Raw genomic sequence first — 27,773 nt, forward strand, 5'->3', positions numbered from 1 at the left:
AGAAGATTGAAAAGAGGGTTGGCGCGAGAACGCAGCCTTGCTTCACCCCATTGTTAATGGAGAAGGGTTCAGAGAGCTCATTGCTGTATCTGACCCGACCTTGTTGGTTTTCGTGCAGTTGGATAACCATGTTGAGGAACTTTGGGGGGCATCCGAGGCGCTCTAGTATTTGCCAAAGGCCTTTCCTGCTCACAGTGCAATTGAACAACTGAAAAGTGGCAAAGCAGCAGGTATGGATGGAATCCCCCCAGAGGTCTGGAAGGTTGGCAGCAAAACTCTGCATGCCAAACTGCATGAGTTTTTCAAGCTCTGCTGGGACCAAGGAAAGCTGCCTCAGGACCTTCGTGATGCCATCATCATCCAAATCAGACTGCTCAAACTACAGGGGAATCACGCTGCTCTCCATTGCAGGCAAAATCTTCGCTAGGATTCTCCTAAATAGAATAATACCTAGTGTCGCCGAAAATGTTCTCCCAGAATCACAGTGCGGCTTTCGCGCAAACAGAGGAACTATTGACATGGTCTTTGCCCTCAGACAGCTCCAAGAAAAGTGCAGAGAACAAAACAAAGGACTCTACATCACCTTTGTTGACCTCACCAAAGCTGAGGTAATGCAATGGGTAATGACTGAAAAAGGTATTGGAGCTTTGGCATCATCTTCATTTTGACATAGTTCACTCTACCCGTTAATGTAATGGGCAGAGTCCTCCATCTGGGCAGGCCCTCCTCAATCTTCCGGAGCAAAGGGATATAATGAAGCTGATGCAAATTACATAAATCCTTATCTACTTTGACCCCCAAATACCTTATGTCTTCCCTCGGCCACGTTTATACTGATCATAATCCCATTTGTCAAAGGGTCTTATCCAAATTTACTCTGTACCCTGAAACCTTTGCATAATCCTCCAGCTTGGCCCTCAGCCCGGCAGATGGTCATCAGCAAAATGGTTGATTTTGTGTTCCACCTGGCCCACCTTAAATCTCCTTATGTCTGGATCCCATTGAATGGCTTCCACCAGCTGCCCCATATTTGGTGTGAATAGCACTGGGGACAAAGGGGAACCCTGTCTACTTGACTTGTTCAAGGAAAACACTGGAGGTACCTGCCCATTTATAATAATTTTAGCTCTAGGTTTATGGTAAAGTGCCATAACCCAATTGATAAATGTTTATCCCAGACAGAATTTCTCCAGCACCTTGAACAGAAAATCCATTCCAATCTGTCAAAGGTCTTCTCCACATCCAAAGCTATGGCCACACCCAGATCTGCCCTTGACTGTGCTAGATGTACAATACTTAGCAGTCTAGCTATATTATTTGCCAATTGCTTCTTTCCTCCAAAACCCACCTGATCTGGGTTCGTAAACTTCAGCAGGTATTTCACTAGCCTGTTCACCAATGCTTTTCCAATGACCTTGTAAATCTGCATTCAACAACAAGATAGGCCTACATGAGGCAGGTTTCAGGGGATCACTGCCTTTTTTTGGTATTACCATAACGATCGCTGTTGAGAAAGATTCCGGGAGAGTATGTGTCTCTGATCCAACACCTTCATAAGAAGGGGCAACAAGAGGTCCTTGAACTCCTTGTAAAGTTCGACAGAGAAGCCATCTTCCCCCAGAAACTGGCCTGCTGTAAAGAGCCCAGAGCATGTTCCATTTTATCCTTAATAAACAGGGCACTCAGCCTCTCTTGCTCCTCCTGTCTGGCAGGGTCTCCCTGACTCCAATTTATAAAGTTCTTCATAGAATTCTTTAAATATGTAATTTATCTCTTTTGGTTTGTATGAGATCTTGACTCCCCCCACCCTTCCCCCCCCCCCCCCCCCCGTCTGAATCGCGTTGATTGTTCTGGATGCCTCCTCCACCCTCACCTGCCAGGACAAGAGTTTATGAGCCTTCTCCCACAGCTCATAGTACTGTTGTCTAGATCTTAAAATTAACTTTTACATCCTATATGTTTGCAGCATATTGTAGTTGAGCTTCTTATTCATTAAGTTTCTATACTTCTCTTCCATGCCCACCCTCTGATATATCTTTTCCATTTGTGTTATCATTAACCTTTTTCATATACTCTTTGTTGACATTCTTGGTATACCCCTTTATCTAGCCCCTTAAATAAACCTTCAATGTGTCCCAACAAATCTATCTGAGCTCTCACAAAGCAACAGAATTTAGGTTTTCTCGACCACTATTTGCTGGGGCCAATTTATTCGGCATTAAGATCAATACCACCAAAGGCACATGATCCGACAGCAGCTGCATCCTGTCTTCAACTTCCACTATTTTACCCTCCAGTTGGGCTGATGCCAAGAAAAATTCGATCCGAGTGGGAGTCGTGTTCTCGCAAATAAAAAGTGTAATCCCTTACTCTTGGATTCAGCTTCCTCCAAACGTCTGTAAGATTCAACTCCTTCATGGAAGACTTGGGTGGACTTGGCCACCCTAGCCCTCATGACCTTCTTCACCGATTTATCCTTGGGCAAATTCAGATAAAAATTGAAATCCTCTCCAATCAATACCTTCTCACCCCCTTCAGATGCTTTCAAAATATATCCTCTATAAACTTCTCATCATCATAGTTCAGGACATATACATTCATCAGGGTCCAGGATTCTGAGTATATTTGACAATGTACCACTGCGTCTCCCCATGGGATCCAGACCACCACTGGAATGTTATTTCCTATCAGCATAGCTATTCCCCTGGCTCTGAAACCAAAGGAGGATGACACTTGACTCACCTACCCACTCTTCAATTTTATGTGCTCTTGGTTTGTGAGGTGGGTTTCTTGTAAAAATACTATGTCCACTCTCTTCCTCTTTATCAGACCATTAATCACATTCACATTCATACTTACCACGTTAATTATCTCATCCATTAACTCAGGTCTCGGACCTTGAATGTAGACTTCCACACCCACACTAAAAATACAAAATTAAAGGAAATTAAGAAAAAAACCGTATTCAGCAAATAAAGATAATATAATGTATTCCCCAAATTTGACCCGTCCTCCACGTTCTGAACCCTTAAACCCCCTACCCTTCCCAGCACCACTAACCCTGTGGTTGACACCAATTCTCTTACCAAACTGAGGCATGCCCGCAGCACCCATCTTGCTTCCTCCCCTCCCGCGTCATCCCTGAACTCCTCTCATATATACATCTCCAAAGAGACAGAACTAAATAAACAATACAGTATATTTACAATAATAAATATATATGTGTATACATATATAGATATATATATATAGATATATATATATCTATATATATATAAAACACACACACAAGCATAATCCCCCAACCAGCAATCCTCTACCCTGGCTTTCTTCCCCTCCTCCTGACAACCTCTAGGGATCTGGCAAATCTCATTGCCTCCTTTGCCTCGTGTAAAACATTTTATCCCCCGAGGCAATATGATCTTTAGCACTGCCGGGTGTAACAGCTTATATTCCACCCCCCTTGACTTGCAAGACACTTTTCACCTGATAAAACACTGCAGCAACATCACGCTGATGTCGGAAATAAAAGGCTCTTTCTACCCCTAAACTCAGCTGGACCCTTCTCGTCCTCACCCCCTCGGCCGGTGCTCGAAGAACCCTTTCCCTGGCCCAGAAATACTCAAATTTCACCAAGACCAACCAAGGTCGTTGCCCTGGACCCGGCTTGGGTAAAAAAGACCAATGAGCCCACTCTATTCTCAAATATCCCTACATTGTCCTCACCCAACACTCCCGGTATCCAATCCTTAATAAATTTGATCAATTCATTCCCCTCCACCCCTTCCTATAATCCCACAATTTTAATGTTTTTTTCTTCTGTTAAAGTTTTCAAATCTATCTAATTTCTCCAGTATTTCTTCCCTTTCCTTGTTCCAGACATCCCCCTGTCTTTCCAGGCATTCCACTGTATCCTCCACCCTCTCTATTCTGTCCTCCACACTGGAGACTCTCCCCCTCAGATCTGCCACTGGCCTCTTTATCTTCCCATTTTTAAAGTCCCTTTAATCTAGCCTCCAAGGCTTCCAAGACAACCTCCAACATGGCCCTTATGCAATCTCCAGTAAGTCTCTCCTCTCCCTCCCAACCTTCACCCATCGCAACAACAGGCCTTTCCTTCCACCTTTCTCTTCTTCCACTTCACCATCGCTCTCCACACCTTTGTTTCTCGACCTCTCAGCCATCTCCCATCGCTATCCACCTCCTCTCCTCACCTGCTACCCACGGGGGTCCGCCTGCTCCTGTACCCACAAGTCAATGTGCCCACGGCCCTCACAGTCGATGCATCAAACAAGCCCTGGAGGAGCTGGTGAATGGGAGTTGGAAGTCACTTGCCTTTTCAATCAGCAGTTGAGGCTACCGGAGCAGAAATACAGTACATTCAATCAAGAACTCTTGGTCCTTTACCTTGCTATCTGCCATTACTAGTACTTCCTGGAAGGGAGGTATTGCACCGTTTTCACAGACCACAAGCCCCTGACATTCACCTTCGCTAAGAGGTCAGATATATGATTCACAAGACAACAGAGGCATTCTCCTACATCTCGGAATACCCCACTACCATCAGTCACATTGCAGGCAAAGGCAATCTCTTGGCAGACGCACTCTCCCATATCAATTAGCTCTTGGGATCAACTACAATGCCCTGGCAGCAGCGCAGCTTCAAGACACCAAGATACCTCCCTACCATACCGCCAGTTCAGGGCTCAAACTGGAAGACGTGAGGTTTGGACTTTTCAGGGCCATGCTTCTCTGCGATGTATCCACTGGACAGCTAAGACCCATCGTACCGGTGGTTTATAGGCATTGTGTTTTCAACACCATTCATGGCTTAGCCCACCCATCCATACCTGCTCTGACATTGTTGGTCGGTGACAGGTTTATGTGGCATGGCCTGCATAAACAGATTGGCCACTAGGCCAGAACTTCTGTACACTGCCAGACCTCCAAGCTTCAGAGGCACATCAAAGCCCAATTCCAGTCATTTCCCCTGACAGACAGGCATTTTGACACATCGACATCGTTGGTCCCATGCCAATCACCAGAGGTGCCACTTACCTGTTCACCATGGTTGACAGGTTTACTAGATGGTCAGAGGCGATACTACTTTTGAACACATCCATGACATCCTGTGCCATGGCCCTCATTGCTAATTGGATAGCCTGTTTCAGGCTGACAGTGGACATACCTTCGGACAGGGTAGTACAGTTCACCTCAACCCTATGGTCAGCTCTCTCCCAGCTACTTGGCACCCAATTACATCACACCAAAGGCCTTGTTGGACTGATGGATGCTATTGAGAATCCGCATGGCACCAAAAAAAGATCTGGCTTCATCCTCCGTTGAACACGTATATAGAGGCCTGCTTACAGTCCTGGGTGAATTCACACCACTGGCCCGAGGACAGGAAGAACCATCCACAGATTTCCTGCCATGACTTTGGGAGAAAGTCGGCCCCCTTACGTCTGTCCCAACCTCAAGCCATGGTCTGACTGCCTTTTACATCCCAAGGGAGCTCAAGGATTATCAGTATGTGCTTCTGCACAGGAGGATGCATTCAACTCCACATTAGCGGCTGTACGAGGGTCCTTACAAAGTTCTCTGACACAATGGAACAACGTGTGCACTGGACATTCGAAGCAGGGAAGAAGCATTCACCGTTGACTGTCTCAAGCTGGCACACGCTAACCTGGAACATCAGATGCCGGTAGCATGCCCATGGGGAGAGGTTGCTCAGTGAAATGAAAGAACTTTATACAATGAATGGGCTCATCACCTCCTGACACCATTTCTGGGAGGGGGGACTCATGTAGTGGGCTGCACTGATCCGCAAAAGAACCAAGTCACAGAGGTGCAGGCTCTCACAGGCTGAGAGCCCCGAGACACTGGGAGCGTTGCCAGCCCTCCCTCCAGGCTGATGTCACAATGGTCCTGGAGGCAGCAAAGCATCATGGGGGCTGTGCTTATAAGCTCACACGAGAGATCCTGTAAAGTCAGTTAAACTGACTATTGTGTCTTTGTTCGCTACTCTGTATTTATATAGACTGATGGCACAGCACCTCTCAGTAAACCTGATAATAAATGTAAGCTTGAAATATGATATTGGATTGGAAAGCCTTTTCCAGGAGGTTGAGAGGTATCAGACAGGTAAGTGCTGAAACATCAGTCCTCTCCATGTACCTCAATGCAAATGCTCAGAGGAGCAAGCAGAATGTTTCAAAAACTCAGCAGGTTTGGAAAGTGAAACAGTTAACCTCTCATGTCTGAGATACTTAATCAGCTCAGAGGAGCATGTTGGTATAGTGGGTGGTTGGGAGGTGAGTACTGAGTAATGGAGGAAGAAGAGTTAGGGTGGAAGATGTTGGCACATTTTTAACATAAATGCTGCCAAGTGGAACTCCCAATACACTCAATTAAAAGCCTGCAAATCTGGGTCTTCCTTGGTCATTTGCAGAAATCCCAACTCATCTTAGGTGCCACTGTGTGTTTCAATGCTCCCTCATGCTCATCTATTCAGAAACATTAAACATATCCTCATGGCTTTGACAGACAGTAAAACTCTCAGGGAATTTTTAGGGGTGAAGCTTCACTATTGCATTGCTAGACACTGCATGCCGTTTAAAGCTTCAATACGGGAATGGGGTTCTTCTGGGTTACAAGATATGCTGTCAACATCTGGACTAAGCAAATTTGGCAATGATTTGAGTGGTGATTCTGGGCAATGTGAATGTGCAAGCTAAAACCTGGGCTATTATTGCTGGTCTGCTTCTGCCTTGAGCAAAGTAACTTGAATTGGAACTACCTGAAATTCATGCTTTACATGCCAGTGTAGAAAATGCCAGTGAATGACAGGAGGCTATTTATTGTCCACTTATTAGATCCTTCAATAAATAACACCAAAAATGTTATTGACTTCATTAGCAAGGGAAATGCATTGAGCCATTTTCAACCCTTTTAAAATTATCAGTGATTGTCTTGATCTAGATAAATGGAATCTGTCTGGGTAAAAAGCTGGTTTGATTTATATCTGGTTTGGCTTGAAATGACCTGTGTTTCAAATATGCAGCAAGGTCCAAGTCTACTGCTGTCTTTTGGAGACAGGAGAGGATCTCCTGTACATTGGTGGAGATAATTGCGCTATAGACTTCCGGTTGTCACTCCAAGCCTTCAGTAGATGGTAGGTTACACTGCCAAACATAGCCAAACTGGAAACAGAGCTGGGGTAGCTTTCTTTCAATCCCAATGTGTCGAGAGACAAATACTGTAGCATTTTTGGCAGGTCAATGATGGGGATGCAGGGTTCATATCATCAAAAAAAACTGGGAAAAATATAGCACCCAATTTCACAATGGTAGTCACGTTCATGATTGTCTGAGGAGACAGAAAAGATAACAGATCAAATATTTTTCTTCCCCATAACTCTTACCTTTTCCATGACATCTTCCCAGTAAACAAGAGAGATTCCTAATGCTGGAAAACTGGTGCAACATACAAAATACTGGAGGAACTCAGTGAGCCAGGCAGCATCCACAGAAGGCAATAAACAGTCAATGTTTTGGGCCAAACATAGCCAGTCCTGAAATAAAACAAGGAAGTCTCCTGACACCATGGTTAAAATAAAAACACAATACTGGAGAAACTCAACAGGTCCAACAGTGTCTTTTAAAAAGCAAAGATAAAAATTCCTATATAAAAGATAGTGTTATAGCCAGTTCTGATGAAGGGTTTTAGCCCAAAACATTGCCTTCTATGGATGCTGCCTAACACACGCGCTGAGTTCCTGCAGCATTGGGTGTGTTTCTCATTGTCCATATAGCAGGTACCTTTCTGAGAGTTTGCTGCATCAGACTGACGATTAAATGGTTGGCAGAGTGAGTGGGCCAATTGTGTGATCCATTGTGGATTGGTATGCACACAGAAAAGGAGATTTTATCAGGGCAATAAATGACAAATGTATGAAGATTAATTGGTAGGAAATTTGGAAGGAGACGCCTGAACAATGAAATGTTGGTGGCTGTAAATATATAGTTGCAGTAATGTCAAGGGACAGTAGCAGTTAGCGTGATGCTATTACAGTGCCAGGGTCCTGGGTTCAAATCCAGCATTGTCTGTAAGGAGACAGTCTCCCTGTGGATTTTCCCGTGTTCTCCAGTTTCCTCCCACCTTCCAATAAATTTGGTGTAATTGGATGGCACAGGTTTCAATGACTGGAAGTGGTTTCCATGTGTTTGAAATAATTTTTTTAATTAAATAATGACACTGCCAAGGGTGTAATGCTGCACGAGAGTGGAGGTAAAGTATGCTCAATGGATAGGGGGTGCAAAGCAACAGTTGATATTCAAATGAATTAATTAATGAATTATTTGTTGCCACGTGTACTGAGATACAGGGAAAAGCTTTGTTCTGCACGCTATTCAGGCAAGTCAACTGCTACATAATGCAGCAATGGTGCAAGAACAAAACTGTTGTGTTTTTCTTGGATTTGTGTTGCGCCAGGAACAAACTTTATTCAAAAAAGGAAAAGACAGTTGAAAGTAGCTCAAAGGCAGGGAATATTTAGAATTCTCTAAACCAGAGGGCTGTGGTTTCTTAGTTGTCAAGTAAATCTTAGTAGATTCTTGAATATTCAAAGAATCAAAGTTTGTGGCGATTGTGGGGAAGGTGGAAGAGATAGAAGATCAGAGAAAAAAATTCTACAAATGGAAGAGCAGGAATATTGGGCAGAGTGTAGTATAGCGTTGCACACATTGTGGCCTCCTCCACGATGGAAAGACCAGATTCAGAGCAGCCTTTCCGTCTCTGGTCCCTTACACTGTTGTTTACATCAATCTTAAAATAAATCTGAGGAACAGTACTTCAACTTCAACCTACATGCTTTAGTCTTCTGTCCTCAGTACCTAGGTCAACACAATCAGGTAATGATTCCAGCAGTCTCATTAACAGCTGCTAGATTATTCTTTGTTTCTTAATCTTTCATTGCACCTCCTCTGCCCCAAGAAATTTGGCCTGGCCTTCTCTGTTTCAAAATATAACAAGGGCAGGATTTCCCCTTGACCTCACCCAACTTTACCTTACAGCATCATTTCTTTTGTTTCTGCATTTTATTTCAGATTTTCAACATCTGCACTATTTTGATGTTGTTCTCCCAATGTACATTGGTGAATTCATTCTAGTTTGTTCCTTCTTTCTTTATAGTGTTGAGATTTAAACACAGGGATGATTGAATTACTAGAACAGTAATAAAGATAAAAACAGGAAACGCTGGTCAGGCATTTTCACTGAGGTGATAAATGGTCTCAGCATTTCTGTTAACTTTGTCCAGAAAGCTAAAAATAATGAAAGGCCTGCTGAGGAAGGAAGGAGAGAAAGAGAGAGACAGAGAGATCAAACAAAAAATTCTGAGATGTGGTAAATGTCAGAAGAAATAGTATAATGAAATAGTCTAATGAAACTAGCATAAAGATTGATCTGAAAAAAATGTAAATGCCACTTCCACCTACCTAACTGATAGCTTAACATTTGTCCATAGAGAATAAACCTGTTAAAAAGCACTTGAGTCAGGACCAATAACTGTATTTTTCCATCAACAGAAGCTCAGTAGCATCACCTATGGTTAAACGTAGAAGTACATAACCTCCTCTGCCCCAAGAAATCTGGCCTGGCCCTCTGTTTCAAAATGCAACAAGGGCAGGATTCCCCTTGACCTCACCCAACTCCCCACCAGCCTCCACATCCAACATATTGCCCTTCACCATTTCCATCACCTGCAACTTGATCCCACCACTAGACACACCTTCCCCTCTCCTCCGCTCTCCACCTTGTAAAGGGATCGCATCCTCTGTGACTCTCATCCATTCATCACTTCTCACTAATCGCCTCCTTAGCGCCTAACCCTGTGATTGCAGGAATTGCTGCACTTGCACCCACACCTCCTTCCTCATTCTGATTTGGGGCCCCAAGTAGTCTTTCCAAGTGTAGCAACACTTCACTTGTTAATCTGCAAGTATTGTTTACTACATCCAGTGCTCCTGTTGTGACTTTCTCTACATCAGAGATTGGATGCAGATTGGGAGATCGTTTCACTGTCTGGAGTAATGGCGGAGATCACCCATGGCTAACCACTTCAATTCCTCACTGCATTCCTGTGCCAACATGGGTAATCATGGCCTCATGCACTGCCTAACCAGATACAATACCTAATATTCTATCTGAGCACTCTCCAACTGGATGGCATTATTATCACATTTTTCATTAGGGCAGTCCCCTGACTCCCTCCCTTCCCCATCCCTCCATCACCATTCCTCCAGTTCTCCACCCCTTCCATCTCCATTCAGAGGGCTATCCCTTTCCCCTATCATTTCTCAAATTATTATCAGTCATATCCACCCATGACCTCTTGCCTATGGGCCTGTGCTCCTCTCTTTGCCCCTCCGCCCACCATTTTATTCAGGTTCTGTAGTGTGGATTGTGGAGGATTATGTGACCTCTCCACCTGGAAGCCAGTGGGAGTGTGGATTGCAGAGGGTCATGTGACTTCTCAGGTTTGAGCCTAGTTGGAAGTCACCTCATCTGCCAATCAAGGATTAGATCTGCCTACCTGTGAGGCTGATGCATGATTGCCCCTGGAAGCTGACATGTGATTGGTCCTCCAGGTGCCAATCAATGGTTAGATTTGCCCACAGGTGGGACTGCTGCACAATGGCTCCTTGTAGGTCACGTTGACTGCTCTCTCTCTCTCTCTCTCTCTCTCTCGTCTGAAGAGCTGCCTGCAAAGGGCCAGTCTCACCAGGTTTATATGTATGTATTTTTTGGTTGTGACCATTGCTGAGCTCTAGGCTGCCAGCAGCTCTGGAGGGCTGACTGCAATGGGCCTGTCCTGGGTCCCAAGCAGGGCTACACTGAAGACCTACTTTTTGTGTTTTATGATATATTGTGCCTTTGGGTGGTAGGTGCTGAACAAGTTAAACTCACGTTTCTTGGTATACTGTGTGCTGTATAGATTAGTCTTGTCAGTGTGTACCCTTTTTGTGAATTCTCGTGTATGTACGTGTTCAGCCTTGAATCTCTTTGAACCTGTCAAATCATTCTGAACACAAGAAGTGCCTGCCTACTTTTGGTTCATATCTTGATGAAGGCCGCAGGCCCGAAACGTTGGTTATGTATCTTTATCTTAGCTACATAAAAAAATGCTGTGTGACCTGAGTTTCTCCAGCAATCACACCATTTGCAGATTTTCTTGTTTAACTACATAACTGCCTTACTAGATATGCAACTAAACAACTTAAAGGATGAATGAAGTTAATCTTGATATTGCCAACCAATTTGTTGCAGCTGCTTCTATCCAAGACAATTTTGGTTGAAATGATTGGTATACGTTTCTTTTGAGCTAAAGTTCAATCAATAAAGTGCATCATGCTAAATTCAGAATCAATTCAGAAACTCTGATTTGGAGCTCCTTCAGGGGTGAAATATATTCCACAATGGTCTGGCATTTCATTCACACTGTCACGGTCATTAAGCAAAGTTCCAACACTGCTCCAATGAGGAAGGTCAAAAAGTAAGCAAGGATTCATGTCAAAATGAGGAGCCAATCTGGTAGAAAGACAGTAGCAGAAGCAGCATAAAATAGGCAGAACTGAATGAAGCCATAACCATTGGATCAATTCAAAATTCTGTGGTACTACTGCATCCAGATGTGGATGGTAGTGGGCCAACAGCTAACGAGAACAGGACATCTCAATCCACAAATCCATGAAAAAAACTCAATCCTGTTCATTACCACTGTTGCAAATCAAGCACCACTGACTAACTGATTACTGACTGCTAATGCTCCAGGCATCAATAAATTACAGGAATGAGGCGAGAAAGACTGTCTTTGACACAGCAACACTACATTTATATTAATTTGGTATCAAGGAGCTCTGAAACAGTACGATTGAAAATTAATCAGGGGAAACTTATAGAAGGGAAAATGCTTGTGGTTACAATGATCTCTTCCACAGGACACGGCTGCAGGAACTCCATAGGAAAACAGGCTCAGCCCAACCACCCTCAGCTGCCACATCCTTTTCTTTCTTAACAGAAGTGGGGGTGTTCACCAGGATTGCCTAAATTTCACCAGATTTAGCAAGCTCCACAGATAATCAAATCCCAATTCATCATGACGTTTGCAAAATGCACTGAAGCAACCTGCAACATCTTCTACATGGAATCACACACTATCTTGAAAAAAATTACCATTATTATCCATCAAAATAACAGAACTCCCCACTTGTGTGTGGAGGAAACGTGCCCCCCCGCCTGTCAGGAATGTGTGTATTGTGGATGGTCATGTGTCCTCCCAACCTGAAACTTATTTGGAAGTCACATCTCCTGTCAGTCAAGGTTAGACTCTGGCCACTAATTAGTACACACCTTGCCGTTGGCTAACTTAAATCATCTTGGTCATTATTGGCTAGAAGGGCAGATTAGCCCTGTATATTACACCAAAGCACAGCACATTCTTTCTCTCTGCCTCATGGTCCAAGCCCCAGACATCGCTCCACGGCAGGTCACTACTTTAGACATCGCTGGAAGTGTCATGAGTAAGATGTGCACTACCCTGAAGCTGAGCCGTAGTATTGCAATAGATCAATACTTCCAGTGAGCCGCACCCCAGTTGATCAGGGAACCGGATGTGTGTAAGAGTCCCTGTTTGTAGTGTGTGTGCTTAAGTGTGTGAGTATAAATTTACCATTGTCGGTGTCCAATCGAAGTCTGAGGTGAATGCCTATATCATCGCTTAAGTGAAATAGTGATCAAGTACCATTTAACGTTCTCCCCTGTCTGTTTTCTGTGTGCTAATAAAAGTTATGTGTGATTGTAACACTTGTGTCCAGACTTCTCTCTCTCTTTCTCTGTGAACCCATTGGACCTGATATCCTTCTCAACATGACACCACTGAACAGTAGTTTTGGAGTAGGTTCAATAAACATAATTGTGATGGTCCAAGAAGGCAGCTCACCACCATTTCTTCAAAGGTAATTACAAATGGACAATCTTGATGACGGGTTCAGGCTCAAAATGCTGACAATTCTTTTCCTCCTTCTGATGCTGCTTGACCCATTGAGTTTCTCCAGCAGTGTTTTTTTTTAGACCAGAGACAAATTTGTTCAGGACAGGCGCCAGCTGCACTTCATATCATCTGATTTCTGTCATAAATGGATTACGAGACCTATTCTTTCTCTGAACAAATAAAACTCAGGAATAAAACTCCAGTAGTGTTTAACTAGAAAAGTAAACGCAATATTAATGACAGAAACATGATGCACAGTTTTATATTACATGCATCTGGTTAAAAAAGAAAGGCCATGGTGAATTGTAACCCTGCTCTTCACACTGTTTAGAAAGTCTGGCAGATTTACTTCTTGAACATAGCAACATAAGAAATAGTAAGATAAATGGTTTCTTGAGTTTACTCCACCATTTAATAAGATGTTGGCTGATCCTTCCTTTTGTGCGCACTTCTACCATATTCTCCTATCTCCTTTTGAAACTAAACGTCCTTTAATCTCTGCCCTAAATTATTTGAGCTCCTTATGGTGACACAATGGGCATAGAACTCCAAAAGTACAAAAATTTCCTTTCACGACTGTTCTGAATGGCTGCAATCTAATCCCGAAACTATCCGTAATTGTTTTAGACTCTCCAACCTGACAAAACAACCTCTCAGCATCTACTTAGTCAACTTCTTTCTTACTTTCTTGAAATATAAATGTTGAAAATGTTATCAGCTGAGCAGTTCAGAGCAGGTAATGAGGATGAGAGGAACTAACTGTTTGGGTGGAGGATTGGCTGTTTCAATGCAGAAATCAAAACTGCACAAAAAGAGTATGAATCCTCACACCAAAGAACAATGAAGGGGGGGGGGGGTGGGGGTGGTGGCATACAAGGCTAAGTTAAGGCCTACACTGGTTAAATGAGTACATAATCCATTTGCCTTTGAAGATTTTTACTTTATCTCAGGAAACAGTGTGTACATGTTTCCCAGGATACCCAGACAAGCAATTAGTCCCTTCACCGTGCAACCCTAAGCATCTTGAGTTCTTGAATGGTTTAATTTGTCAAGTCAAGTGGAAGGCCTATTTGAGACAGGTGAATGAAAACTATGCATCAGGGAAAATGCTAATGAATCAGTATTTAATTCTGAGTCAAGAAGTGAAGGAGGTGTATGAAGAGCCATCTATGTATTCAACTTTCACTAGGGAAAAAACATTCACTTTGGTTTTCATCACCAAAAACCTTGGGGCTTGTATCCAAACCAGGAGATTAGTCCCCAGTGTGATTTGGTTCAAGAAATACTTGATGCCTCTTTCTGGGCAGCATGGTTGGCATACCAGTTAGTGCAATGCCTTCACAGCGCCAGCAATCAGAACCTGGCTTTGAATCTCACGCTGTCTGTAAGGAGTTTGCATGTTATCCCCTGTGTCTGCGGGGTTTTTTTTCCAGGGGCTCCAGTTTCCTCCTATTGTTCAAAACGTATCGGGGGGGGGAGGGGTTGTAGGTTAATTGGGTGTAAATTGGGTGGCATGGACTTGTGGGCCAAAATGTTTAAATTTTTTAAAAAAAGAACCACTTGTTTTGGGCACAGTCAGGACACCACATGCTAGGAAAGACACGACAACTTTAGATAGAATATGAAAGACATTTACTAAAATGCTTAAAATAAACAGGGAATAGAGAGAAAAATGTGGTGTCTAAACTGGCACTATTGCTAAAGGGTCTGTTCCTGTGCTGAGTCCAAGGATAAGGGCTTTAGTTATGTGGAAAAACTGAAGAGTTTGAAAGAAAATCCAATAGGAGAAATGAACCTTTGAGAAGTATGGAGAGTATAGTTAAAGAGAAACTGTTCCCCTTGTTAGAGGGATCAAGAGTCAGAGAATGAAGATAGCTTGCGAAAAGACCAATAGCGATAAGAGGAAATTGTTTTACTACAGTGGGTGGTTATTGTGTGCAGAACATTTCCAGGAGTAGCAGTGGCAGCAGATTGAATTGTAGCATTCAAAAGGGAGTTAAATAAGTATCTGAAAGGAAATAATTTTCAAGATTATGGGGAGAGGCTGGTAGTGGAAGTACCATTGAATGAATGTGGACAACGGGCCTAATGGACCAATTTCCATTGTTGAAACTATCCTGTGAAATTACAGAATTTTACCAACCATTCTAGACCTGTCATAAGTGCATCCAGAACACGCATGTGCTAGATCCACCCAAGGGAATAGGTAACATGTGCAAGAGGCATAGCTTTAGTTTAACTTAGGCATTGTGGTTGGTGCAAACACAAGTTGAAGGGCATGTTTCTGTGCTTTTCTATGATACGTCTGCACCAACCATGTTGCCATTCTAAACTAATCCCATTGGCCTGCATTTAATCCATATCCTTCTATTTCTTGCTGGCTCATGTATCCATTTAAATGTCTCTTAAGTGTTGCTATTGCATTCTCTTCTACTACCTCAATCTGGCAGTGCATTCAAGATATCAACCACTTAACATGTAAAAAAACTTGCCTTGTAAATTTCCCCATCACCTTAAATCAATCCCTTATAGTATTTGATATTTCTTCTGTGGGGAAACAACTTTGAATGCCCAGCCTTAATCTTTATCTCATAATCATTTTTATTTCTATCAGGTTTTCTAGTCAACCTCTGATGCTGCAGTGAAAACCATCCAAGTTTGATCAGCCTCTCCTTATGGTTAATACACTCCAATCCAAACAACATCCTGGTGAATTTCTCCTGCACCCTCTCCAGAGTGTTGTGCTCAGAATTACACACAAGCTTCCAAATGTGGTCGACCCCAAAATTTATAAGTTCTGACATGGCTTCCCAACATTTCTACTCAAAATTCTGATTGATGAAGGCAAATATATCATATGCCTTCTTTAACACGATATCCATGAAGTGCCAGTTGATGAAGTAGACAAAGACGATGGGGGTCAAACAATAATCATGGCTTTTATTAGCAGAAACTCATGGTACAATAATGAAAGACAATAGGTGCATATACAGTTATATCCAAGGGAAGTGTCCTTAACAGTAGAGATAATGCACAGCCAATGTTAGTACAGCAAGGCTCACAAGAGGGGAGACAGGCAGCTTGGCAGACATTCATCACAGTCTCCCCCCGGCAGAAGAAGGGTTAAAATCAAAAGGACAGCTGCTAGGGAAGACTGAAGCAAGCGATACATGAATACCATGTTTGGCCTTGAGAATACTCTAACAGCCAAAATACACCAGTATCTAGCAAGCAATCGAAATATAATGAGATGTTTTATGAATCTGTCAGCCTCTCAGGTTGTTTACGACTTCTGGGGCTTCATCTCAAAACAGGTGGCTCCTTTGCAACCTTGGGAACTGGTACAGGTCCTGGGTCTGTAGTGTGGGAAGGACTGACTTCTGGACCCACTCCAGAATCGCCAGCGTGAGGCAATGGAGCCTCAGCATGGCCATCTGAAAGCTTACTAGGGGTCACAGGCTGGGGGGGCGGGGGGGGGTGAGCCCAATCTCTCAGGGGTGCGAGGAAGGGGCGAACCAGGTGAGGCCAGATCTCTTAGGGGAACAGTGTCAGTACTCCCGTCTAGGAATTTAACATGAACGTAGTTGGGGTTAGTATGCAGTACTGAACTGGTTGGAGTAGGGGGTCTGTTTTACATGCCCGAGTGTGGCTCTTCAGCAGTACGGTTCCAGGCTCAGATAAACAGGCTGGCCAGTCCATCACAGTTCCTGATTTCCTAGGAAAGGCAAACATATGTTCATGAGGAGTTTGATTCGTGGCAGTACACAATTAAGACCGAATAGAATGTAGTGCATCAGGCAGCACCTCCTGCTACCGGGTAACAGGATAACCATGTGTTTTTAAATCAAGAATAACAATCTTCCAGACTGTAGCATTAGCCCTTTCACCTGCCCATTGCCCTGCGGGTTGTAGCTCGTGGTACGGCTGGTGGCAATCCCCTTCTGTAGCAGAGCTCACCACAGCAGTTCAGTGCTCAAGAATGCTGACCCCCTATCGGTACGAATGTAATTGGGAAAACCAAAAATGCTAAAAATTCTGTCAAGTGACTTCATGACAGACGGTGATGAGATGTCAGGGCAGGGTATTGCAAAGGAAAACCTGGAATATTCGTCAATTACAGAAAGGAAATATACATTTTTGTTGTTGGAAGGTAACAGCCCTTTAAAATCTAAGCTAATCCTCTCAAAAGGTCAGGTTACCTTGAGAAGAGTGTCCTCAGGAGCTTTGAAGTATTGCGGCTTGCATTCTGCGCAAACAGGACAGCTTTTAGTCAGTTTCCTGACTTCTTCCAGAGAGTAAGGAAGGTTGTTAGCCCTTATAACCATATAACCATATAACCATATAACCATATAACCATATAACCACTTACAGCATAGAACAGGCCAGTTTGGCCCTACTAGTCCATGCCGTAACAAATCCCCACCCTCCTAGTCCCACTGACCAGCACCCGGTCCATACCCCTCCAGTCCTCTCCTATCCATGTAACTATCCAGTCTTTCCTTAAATGTAACCAATGATCCCGCCTCGACCACGTCTGTCGGAAGCTCATTCCACATCTCCACCACCCTCTGCGTAAAGAAATTTCCCCTCATGTTCCCCTTTTAACTTTCCCTCTTCAATCTTAAACCATGCCCTCAAGTTTGAATCTCCCCCACTCTTAATTGAAAAAGCCTATCCACATTTACTCTGTCTGTCCCTTTTAAAATCTTAAACACCTCTATCAAGTCCCCTCTCAATCTTCTACGCTCCAGAGAAAAAAGCCCCAGTCTGCACAACCTTTCCCTGTAACTCAAACCTTGAAATCCTGTCAACATTCTCGTGAACCTTCTCTGCACTCTCTCTATTTTGTTTATATCTTTCCTATAATTTGATGACCAAAACTGTACACAGTACTCCAAATTTGGCCTCACCAATGCCTTGTACAATTTCATCATAACCTCCCAACTCTTGAATTCAATACTCCAATTTATGAAGGCCAACGTTCCAAATGCCTTCTTCACCACACCATCCACCTGAGTATCAGCCTTGAGGGTACTATTTACCATCACTCCTAAATCCCTTTGTTGCTCTGCACATCTCAATAGCCTACCATTTAATGCATATGACCTATTTAAATTTGCCTTTCCAAAATGTAACACCTCACACTTATCTGTATTAAATTCCATCAGCCATTTCTCAGCCCACACCTCCAGCCTTCCTAAATTACCTTTTAATCTATGGTAATCTTCCTCACTGTCCACACACCACCAATCTTTGTATCATCCGCAAACTTGCTTATCCAATTCTCCACCCCTACTTCCAGATCGTTAATATATATAACATGTAGTGGAAGAATCTCATGACTCCTGGGTGGCAGTCTGCTATGGATCTCTTTTAGCCCCTCCAGCTGAGCACCAGCAGCAGATCGAGACAATGCATCAGAGGGATCATTTAACCTGTACTGGATCTCATAAATTATAAGTTGAGAGTTCTATTCCCCAGCGTGTCATCTTATCGATCTTGATTTTACTTTTGTGTTTAGTACTGAACATGTAAGCTACAGATTTCTGATCAGTGACAAGAGTAAAGTTTCTGCTGGCTAGAAAGTGTCTCCAGTAGCGAATAGCTTCAATAATAGCCTGGGCTTCTTTTTTCAATGGCAGGATGTTTTAACTTCAGGTCCGCGTAACATGCGGGAGAAGAATGCCATAGGTCTGCCCTTTTGATTAAGGGTTCCTGCCAATTTCTACTTGGAATGGGACATCCTCATCAATGGACGAGAGTGCAGATTTGGCAGTAACAGCTTTAATTCTCTCGAAAGCCTTCAAGGGCATTGGAGAGAGAGGAAAAGATTTAGTGTCAAACAGAAGGCGTGCTTTCATGGCATAGACCTGAACCCATTTGCAGTAGTAGGAAAAGAATACCATACACCTTTTAAGGGCTTTTGCTGAGTTTGGGGGTGGTAACTTCTTAAGGGAGGCTATCCTTTCCAGGTCAGGGCGGATTTCGCCCTTGCGGACAATGTAGCCCAGAATGGGTAGCTCTGTTGCGTTGAACACACATTTGCCTTCGTTAAATATAAGGTTGAGTTCTTTAGCTGTTGCTAAAAATTTCTTTAAGTTGTTGTCGTGCTCAGCCTGTGATTTCCCACAGATAGTGACATTATCCAGATAGGGAAATGTACCCTGTAACTCATACGTCCTAACAATCTTATCCATTTCCCTCTGAAACACTGACACACCATTAGTGACTCCAAACGGTACCATTTTAAACTGGTATAACCCCCCATCAGCCTCAAAAGCCATATAGGGCCATTCCCTTTTCTTAATGGGGATTTGGTGATAAGCTGTTTTGAGGTCGATAGTGGAGTACACTTTGTATTGCGCTATCTGATTAATAATTTCATTGATGCATGGCAGGGAGTAGGCATCTAGGTAAGTGTAACGGTTGATTGTCAATAGCCAGTCGTCTCTTAGTGTGATTTTTCACAAATACCACTTGGGCCCGCCACGGACTCTTATTAGGTTCAATTACTCCCTCTTTAAGCAATCTCTGGGTCTCCACTTTGATAAACGCACAATCCTCTTTGCTATAAGAACGGCTCTTAATGGCAATAGGCTGACACTCAGAGGATAAATCACTGAAAAGGGAAGGAGCTTTGATCTTTAATGCGGACAGACCACAGTAACTAGCACGGGAGATGGTGTGGGTAGTGTCCCACCGAAATTTAACACTACACTCTTCATCTGAGATTGAATATCTAACCCCAGTAACACGGGGGCGCATAGCTCCAGCATAATAAAGAGCCACACATCAGCAAGGCAATGTCCCTGCAAATTTAAAGTAACTTTACACTTGTCCCGTACAGTTTTTGTAAATTCACTACAAGCCATCGATATCTTTCGGTTCGCTGGATATCTCCGCAAATTTAAGGCTCTGGCAACTTTCTCGTGGATGTAGCTGTCAGTACTCCCCAAGTCTATTAGGCAATCAAGAGTCTCACCATTCACCTCCCACTTCATAGACGACCATTCCAGTCTGTAACATCCCCCAAGCTTTATCGTCAATTGAGCTATCACAGGGGATCTCACTTCACCGTCACTTGAAGTCGATTCACCCTGCTCGTCTGAAGATTCCCCCTTTTCAGAGTTGTCTTCCATTCCTGCAGCTCCAGGATGCATTTTCTTGGTGCTTCTCCTCTTATTATTATCAGTGGGAGTACTTTTCGCCTTATACGCTTTATTTAAGTGGCCGAGTTTCCCATAATAGCTGCAGGTAGCAAATCGAGCCGGGCGCTTCTGTCTGAGGTGCCAGCTATTATCACAGAAGTAGCATTTTTCAGGGGTTCGCCATTTTCTTTCCTTCAGGGTTCCAGCACTCCTGGATGTTTCCTTTTCGGTTTCTTGCATTTTACTGGAGCGCATGGCACTTCTTAGTGTTTTGGCTAGAGTGACTGCCTGGTCGTAGGTTAAGGGCTCCGCCTCCAGCAGCCTCAGTCAGATGTAACTGGAGTCAATCCCGTTGGCTACAAGGCATTGCGGTGTTGTTGCACATTGACTGCCCTGACATCACATTAATTGGCCAGCGAGTCAAGAGCCAGTGCATAAGCAGCATCACTTTCCCCCTGTTTCTGGCCTCTGGTCAGCAACTGGTGTCGAGCAAGCACCACATTCCGTGGCCCTGCATAGTAAGCAGTCAGACGTTCCCGGGCTATAGTCAGAGTGGTAGCTCCTTGCGTTATGGCAAAAGGGACCTCACCCAGCAGAGAATTCAAGTGGCCCCACTGTATCGCCTCATCGACCACGTTGTTTCGAGCCATGTGGTAATCGAAACAAGCAATCCAGTGGTTGAATATTTCTCTGGCCCTCGGGGCAGACTGGTCGATTATCAGCCACTTGGGCTAGAGTGCTGCATCCATTTCTGCTAATAAAATTGAAGTGCCATTTGATGAAGTAGTCAAAGACGATGTGGTCAAACAATAATCATGGATTTTATTAGCAGAAACTCATGGTACAATAATGAAAGACAATAGGTGCATATACAGTTATATCCAAGGGGAGTGTCCTTAAGAGTAGAGATAATGCCCAGCCAATGTTAGTACAACAAGGCTCGCCAGAGGGGAGAAAGGCAGCTTGGCAGACATTCACCACAATCCATTTGTGTTGTAATTTCTATGGAAATATGGACTTGAACCTCAAGATCCCTCTGTATATCAATTCTCATCAGCATTATTCCATTTACTGTGTACTTATCTTCTGCATTTGTCCTCCAAAATGCATCACCTCTCTCTTGTCTAGATTAAACACCATCTACCATTTCTCCAACTAAATTTCCAAATGATCTATAGTATATCCGTTGTATCCTGTTGCAATTAGTTTTTTTTATCTACAACTCCACCAATTTTGCAAATGTACTTATCAGACCACCTACACTTCCATCCAGATTATTAATCTTTATTGCAAACAATGATGCTCAACAGTGATCCTTGTAAATGTCACTGGTCACAGACTTCCAGTCAAAAAAAGATCCCTCTACAACTACCATTTGTTTTTTCCAACCAAACCAATTTTTTGTCCAATTTACTAATTCCCTTGTGACTTAATTTCCCTGGCCAGCCTACCATGAGGGACCTTGTCAAACGTTCTACCAAAATCCATATAGATAACATCACTGTCCTACTCTCATCACTCATCATCATCACATTCTCAAAAACACAGAATCAAATTTGTGAGATGGGACCACCTCATGACACAAAGCAATGTTGACTAACCTTATGAAGCCTAGGTTTATCCAAATATGCATAAATCCTGTCCTTGGGAATCTTATCCAATAATTAACCTTCTAGTTTCGGAAAGCTCACTGGCCTATAATTTAATTTTTACCCTTTTTACCCTCCTTGATCAAAGGAACAACAATAGTTATTCTTTAGTCTCCTATCATCTCACCTTTAGCTAAAGAGGATGCAAAGAGCTTTGTCAAGGCTACAGCCATCTCCTCCTTTGGTTCTCTCGGTATCTTGGGATCAAATTTATCAGGCCTTGCGGACTTATTCACTTTAATCCTTTCCAAGACACTCAACACCTCCTTATTTTGAGATACCCTCAAATATTATTATATTTCTCCCTCATCCCATCATCATCCCTGACCTCCTCAGTGTGCTACCTGCTTCCTCTGGCTCCATGCAAAATTCCCACTTTCATTCCTGAATAGGTCTACCCTTTCCCCAGCTCCCTTTTTGCTTCTAATCACATTTACAATGTGGTGGGGTTCTGTTTTATCCTATTTGCCAAGATATTTCATATTCTTGACCTCCTAATTTCTTAAGTTCTTTCTGCTCCCTTTATATTTTTCAAGTTCCTTATCTGATTCAGCTTCCTGTACCTTACAAATTCTTTGTGGAAGGAAAATAAAGTGCTTGAAAATGTATCAGCAAATTTTAATTGTTTTAATTAAAATTAGATATCGTGTGATAATAAAATTACATCATATGATTATAATGTTGTGTAACATCGAGAAGTAATTGACTAGTGGACTTTTGGTCATTGCATCTTCTGAAATCTGACTGAATTATATTTTCCTTTAAGTAATTATTACTTAAATTTCAGATAAACTAACAGTGATAAAAGGCTAAAATTCCACAAAGAAGATGGCCAGGATTGTCAGTATTGACAAAATAATTGCATCCCCTCTAAATTTTCTGAAGAGGCAGTTTTTGGTTCATGAGAAAAACTATAATCTTCTTAAACATGCTTTTGATAATATTGTTAAATGACAACAAGGCTTAAAATTTTTTCTTGCACCAATAGTCAAGCTAACAAAAATGGCAGCATCTTGGGCCAACATTTCACAGAACTGACTGAGTTGTCGAATTTTAAACTTAAAAAAAAGGTTACATTAAGAATATATTTTAGCAGTGGTGTTGCAGCAGTAATTCTTCTTCTTCTTCTTTGGCTTGGCTTCGCGGACGAAGATTTATGGAGGGGTAATGTCCACGTCAGCTGCAGGCTCGTTTGTGGCTGACAAGTCCGAAGCGGGACAGGCAGACACGGTTGCAGTGGTTGCAGGGGAAAATTGGTTGGTTGGGGTTGGGTGTTGGGTTTTTCCTCCTTTGTCTTTTGTCAGTGAGGTGGGCTCTGCGGTCTTCTTCAAAGGAGGTTGCTGCCCACCGAACTGTGAGGCGCCAAGATGCACGGTTTGAGGCGATATCAGCCCACTGACGGTGGTCAATGTGGCAGGCACCAAGAGATTTCTTTAGGCTGTCCTTGTACCTCTTCTTTGGTGCACCTCTGACACGATGGCCAGTGGAGAGCTCGCCATATAACACGATCTTGGGGAGGCGATGGTCCTCCATTCTGGAGACGTGAGCTACCCAGCGCAGTTGGATCTTCAACAGCGTGGATTCGATGCTGTCGGCCTCTGCCATCTCGAGTACTTTGATGAAGTCGCTCCAATGAATGTTGAGGATGGAGCGGAGACAACGCTGGTGGAAGCGTTCTAGGAGCCGTAGGTGATGCCGGTAGAGGACCCATGATTCGGAGCTGATCAGGAGTGTGGGTATGACAACGGCTCTGTATACGCTTATATTTGTGAGGTTTTTCAGTTGGTTGTTTTTCCAGACTCTTTTGTGTAGTCTTCCAAAGGCGCTATTTGCCTTGGCGAGTCTGTTGTCTATCTCGTTGTCGATCCTTGCATCCGATGAAATGGTGCAGCCGAGATAGGTAAACTGGTTGACCGATTTGAATTTTGTGTGCCCGATGGAGATGTGGGGGAACTGGTAGTCATGGTGGGGAGCTGGCTGATGGAGGACCTCAGTTTTCTTCAGGCTGACTTCCAGGCCAAACATTTTGGCAGTTTCTGCAAAACAGGACGTCAAGCGCTGAAGAGCTGGCTCTCAATGGGCAACTAAAGCGGCATCATCTGCAAAGAGTAGTTCATGGACAAGTTGCTCTTGTGTCTTGGTGTGAGCTTGCATGCGCCTCAGATTGAAGAGACTGCCATCCGTGCGGTACCGGATGTAAACAGCGTCTTCATTGTTGAGGTCTTTCATGGCTTGGTTCAGCATCATGCTGAAGTTCCTCAACATGGTTATCCAACTGCACGAAAACTAACAAGGTCGGCTCAGATACAGCAATGAGCTCTCTGAACCCTTCTCCATTAACAATGGCGTGAAGCAAGGCTGCGTTCTCGCACCAACCCTGCAGCAGTAATAGGACTAATGCAAAAAAACAATTCTTGATCGCAACAAATGCATTACATTTTATTATGCAGTTTGAAAAGAATAAGTATCACATTTAAATCAGTTAAAACTAACCCAAATGTACTAATTAAATTGGAAGTCTCCAGAGGAAATTATTGTGGTCTCTTTTGTGGTTTTCTGTTGCCTGGGAAGTATTCAATGTATGAAATTTCCTTTTCCTTACAACTTCTATTAAGAACCACAGCTTTAGTAACTAGTACATGTAATTCAGACTGTTGGTTTCAGTTCATTTAACTTCATTAAGCAGAGAGATGCTGTGATATCATATGATTTTTCAGATAAAGAATGTTAAATCAAAGCATGGCGAATTATTTTACTCTTAAACCAGACAAACGCATTCATCAGTATTGCACAAATTGACAGCAGAAATGTGTTATGGATTTCTTGTAACAATTTTGTAAAATTACTTTAGCAATATATTTTTCATTGCTAACCAGAAAATAAGAAATATGTAATCTCCATCTTGATTTGCCATCTAAAATAACCTATTTTACCTGTCTAGTTTCCCCAGTATTTTGTTTCTATTATTCTACTCTGTTCTGACTTTTATTTTATTTGTTCTTCACAATTGCCATTTCTGTACCTCTGTTTATAAATGGATTTTTTTTTCTTGTTAAATCAGAAATAATTTTCTATAGCTACAAAGCTTAATTTAAATCAAACATCCTGACTATCTGAAGTTATCCATACAACCACAATGCAATTTATTGCATCTACCAAGCTACATTGCAAAGTTTTCATATTTGCAAAAAATAGAATAATTAAACTAACATGTGCTGTAGTTCTTTAATGGATTTCCAGTGCACTTTACATTACAACCAAGCTCAAAAAGATTTATATACATCATTAGATTCTATGATGAAGTGGCATCTAAAATCAGGTCCAAAATGAGTTTCCTTACTGTGCATATTTTTATGACACTGTTCATGAATGAATTAAATCAGTGATTATGTATGCTAACTTAAACTTCTTAAGTAGATTTTTATTTTCATTCAGTTGGAGAAACAGAGTGTCAATTTGTTTTCACCCATTTTACACAATTACACCAACTCAGATCGATTAATTTCTAGCTTGCATTGTGTGTAGAACAAAGTTCCTGTAGACAGAAGAATATAAGACATTATTTTCTGAAAATGTAAAATAAAAATGTGTGCACAACAATGAACAAGTGGGCCTGGGGTGCTGAAGGCTTCTCGATCATATTGGAGGTTTGGATCTGGAGCTTGGGTTGCCAATGGACAGAACGGGAGTCTGTGCAACTGCAGAGGCTGCGAGAGGGCTGGAGGTGAATTCACAGACACTCAGTGATGCTGAAGGGATTGTTTCTTGTTTCTCTCTCTCTTATTGTTAGGGGCACTGAACATTTCTAATGGTGACTCTTTGCCTTACAGCAGATAAAAGTTGATGTATATCATGAATATTATTTTTTAAAAAAAATTATTTAAAAATTTTACTTACATGTCCTACTGGCAGCGGAGGGGTGGGACATCATTCTTGAATTGTCCCCGTGATTCCAACCGACTGCATGTTCCGTGGGTCCGCACTAAGATGGAGCTAGACCACCTTCGTCTCGGGGCTGAAGTCAGCATACTGGGGAATTCGTCAGGCAAGCTGTGACGCCACTTCTGGTTTCGGTATGGTTGAACCAGAAGTGATATAATAGTTGCCTGTAAAACCAATTAAAGCAGTTTTTTGGTGACCACAACTTGAGTCAGACATTTTGCTTGTAGCTCTGTCCTTAAGGTGCCACATTGGTGACCCCGATGGTTCCTACATCTCTGAACCCTACACAATGGCAGATGAACCAGCTCTGAGTGCCGTTGCCATTAAGTTGCCAGCGCTCTGGTCACACAGACAACGTGCATGTTTAATCCAGACAGAACCACAATTTCACCTCCGCATTTTTACCAGTGAAGCTACAAAGTTTTGGTACGTTGTCCTGTCACTAGACGAGGAGTAGCCACTAAAGTCATACTGTTCCTGAGCTACCCTCTAATAGAATGTCAGTACCTGTACAAGGCATTCAAGACCCAACTCCTACAAATTATCTCCACGACTGAGTTGGAAAGAGCGACGTTCCTCCTCAACTTAGATGAACTTGGGGACAGGTCCCCTTCCAAGTTAATGACTGAAATGCTAGCATTAGCCAACAGACTCTCCAAGTGCCTGCTGATCAAAGCCGCCATTTTACAGAGCTTCCCCTGTCATATTACCTTCTTCCCATCCAATGCGGATTTTTCTGACCCTCATGCAGTAGCAGCCAAGGCAGACAGACTATACAGGTTTCCCAAGTTCTCTGTCTCGAAAGTCCAACAGGTACCCGCAACCAACAGAGCGACTACCTTGTCCACCTCGGAAACTGCCCACAATCCCAGATAGACAGAGGGACCCAACAGCCGACAAACAGGGAAACAGCACCGCCAGCCACCAGTAATGGCTGCAGTGGTTGACGAGCACACAGGCCTCTTCTGCGCCATTGACTGGATCTGCAGATAAATATTTTTGCTCCACACAGGAGCCAAACGCAGCATCCTGCCACCGAATGCCTTTGAACGGGAAACACAGGCCAAACAATTCAACCTACTCACGGCAAACAGAACAACTAGACCCATCTGCAAGAAATCGAAATGGGCCCAGAGGGAACCACACTGCTCTGCAACTTTCCCACAGGTACAGCCTGGCCTGTAGTATCAACAGCATGGCGCAAAAGACTTTTTAACCAGGTACATGTGCTGTCATACCCATCGATATGATGACAATCAAACTTATGGCATCCAAGTTTGTTTGGCATGCATCAAAAAAACAAGTCTTCCAGTAGACAAAGACCTGCCTTTCTTGTCAAATGGCCAAGGTTCACAAATATACCAAGTGCTCGGTGCAGGACTTTCCCCCAACTGCCCAGAGGTTCCAATGCATACACATTGATATCATTGTGTGGTGGCCTGCAATTGTGGAGATAGGGCCGGCACATCGCGTGGGAGCAGATGTGGACAGAGATCGCTAAAGCGACTCCCAGGAGAATGAACCGGTGGGGGTAGAAGCTGGGGCAGCATCAGACCAACAGCCATAAAATGGTATTGGTCAAGCTGCCCAGCTAACTCAGCAGAAACAGGATGGGGAAGAAGGGCATTTATATGCATGGATGTTCCTGCCCCTATTGTTATTCATACGGCTGACTCAGTCAATCAGCAAAAATGGCGGGAACTTGAACAGTATTAAAGCAGCCTTTCCAGCCCTAATAAAGGAGTGAGCTTAACCTACCACACTGTGTGTGTGTGTGTGTGTGTGTTTCTTTGTAGCGGTCGGCTACAATTTGTGACCCCAACAGTTTAGAAGGAATCTAAACCTAGCAATAAAGAATAAAGCAGCAGTCAGCACAGTCGGCCTGAAGCTCCTGACCTTCTGGAGAATTTGACCCGGCATGTGGTTTGACCAGGTGGAGGCTCAGTTCCAAATCCCGGGCATCACAGCAGAGACCACCCG

At 43.2% G+C, this 27,773-nt stretch overlaps 1 protein-coding gene across 2 annotated transcripts in view; it reads left to right on the forward strand.

Annotated features, from left to right (window-relative positions):
- Positions 1 to 5,194: 5,194 nt before the first annotated feature.
- Positions 5,195 to 27,773, forward strand: part of LOC138763866 (uncharacterized) — a 46,293-nt gene continuing 23,714 nt past the window's right edge. For both annotated transcript variants that reach the window (XM_069938758.1, XM_069938756.1), the window contains exon 1: positions 5,195 to 6,147. The gene's annotated coding sequence lies outside the window, so the exon portion shown is untranslated. The remainder of the gene's footprint in view (positions 6,148 to 27,773) is intronic.

The sequence above is a fragment of the Narcine bancroftii genome, chromosome 5 (genome assembly GCF_036971445.1).
Source record: "Narcine bancroftii isolate sNarBan1 chromosome 5, sNarBan1.hap1, whole genome shotgun sequence".
Classification (NCBI taxonomy): domain Eukaryota; kingdom Metazoa; phylum Chordata; class Chondrichthyes; order Torpediniformes; family Narcinidae; genus Narcine; species Narcine bancroftii.